Source organism: Malurus melanocephalus, unplaced genomic scaffold, assembly GCF_030028575.1.
Source record: "Malurus melanocephalus ecotype Western Australia unplaced genomic scaffold, MMel_1.1 scaffold_786, whole genome shotgun sequence".
In the NCBI taxonomy this organism is placed as follows: domain Eukaryota; kingdom Metazoa; phylum Chordata; class Aves; order Passeriformes; family Maluridae; genus Malurus; species Malurus melanocephalus.
In genome coordinates, this window is record NW_026624018.1 from 181,662 (window position 1) to 183,394 (window position 1,733).

Sequence of the window (1,733 nt, forward strand, 5' to 3'; positions counted from 1 at the left end):
TTAAGGTTCTCCCACAGCCTCTTGCTGGTGACCTCTTTCCATGGTTTGTCCATGCCCATATTCCCTTCCCGTCAGAATTCCCTTATTTTCCAGTTTGATTTTTCCATGTATGTAATGGAAATCCAAAGAGCTGCACCAAACTGGGATTTCCTCGGCACAAACCCCAAACTTTGGGAATCCTTTGCTGTGTTTTCATCTGCTCCTGGTGAGCTCGGATGGGGAAAACAAGAGGCATTTTCTTTTATTATTTTATTTTCTTTTATTTTATATTTCATTTTCTTTTATGTTTTTTACTTCATTTCATTTCCATTTCATTTTTATTTTTTGCTATTTTTGATTCCTAAGAGGATCAAGAACCATGAAAACTCTGCTCCGTGAAGGAGCTTTTCCTGGGCAAAATTCCCGAAGCATCCACCGGCTCRGTGCAGAAGGGATTTTATGGAGCAGCTCGAGCTCCCGTTTTTTTTTGGGAACAGCTTGAGCAGGAAGGGCAGGGAATGTCCTTGCACTCCCGAGGGGAGGAGGAGGGACAGACACAGCTTTCCTGCCACCAGCCAAGGTCACCTCGTCCTGCAACACCAGCCCTCCCAAAATAAAAATTCTGTGCGAATGGGAATCGTTTTGACCTAAAAATGGGGTGATTTTGATGAAATTTTAACAAGTTTTTACAGTGAGGAAGGGGAGCCCCTGGCACAGATTCCCAAAGAAGCTGCGGCTGTTCCTGGATCCCTGGAATGTCCAAGGCTGGGCTGGACTGGTTGGAATCCCACAGGGATAATAAAGTGAAATAAATCCCATTAGGATTAATGAATACTTTTATGGTGATAACTCCTGGAGGCACCTTGGGGAAGGTTTTTTCCAAATGCTCTGATYTGGACTTTTTCCCTCTTTTCCACCTCACATTAACAGCAGGAGAAGTTTTCCAGTGGGGCCAACAAAAGCAGGGATGGTTCTCTGCATGCCTGGTGGAGATGGGGTGAGGAATAAGAGAAATGATGGAATAACAGGAGTAATCATCACTGAAATGTTTTAAATAAAACTTTATTCCAAGCCTTWATTTATTAAAATAAAATATTAAGGATTAACTTTGCCTCCCATTATTAGAGCATCAAATCTCCCAAATTATWCCAACCAAAATTCCCATAATTTTTAGCCTAATTTTGGGTGCAACGTTGTCTTGGAAAGTTCAGGATTGATAAGGAGTAGGAAAAGTATTGGGAAAAGCGGGTTGAGTTCCCCAAAAAAGTTTTAAATTTTCTAATTATGTGTTATTACTAATTAATAAATCTGGTTACTTATTTTTCATCTCCTGAGTAGGAAATCAGGAGATGGCACCACAAGAGGCCGCTCTTGTATTTTAGGAAAATAATTCTGGGGGAATTCTGCTGTTAATTCTCTCGTTTATTGATTTTTTTAGAGGAATTCTGCAATAGGTGCTGACCCTGCAGCCAAAACRAAGTGGATTTTATTTGTTTTTCTTCCCAAAGGAAGTAGAGATGCCGTGAGCTTCCCTCTTCCACTTTGCCTGGAGGAACAAACCCAATGTCAGAAATTGGGGAATTCTGGAGTCAACTCAACCAGGATTGCCACAAAACCTTAGAAAAGAAATATTTTGCATTTCCCAGGTTTGCTTTAGAGGACAAACCCATCCCAACCGGCCCAGCTGGACATTCCAGGAGTGTTCCCAATTCCAGATCCCAATCCTCTCTCTCAGGCCCTCAGTGGGGACACCG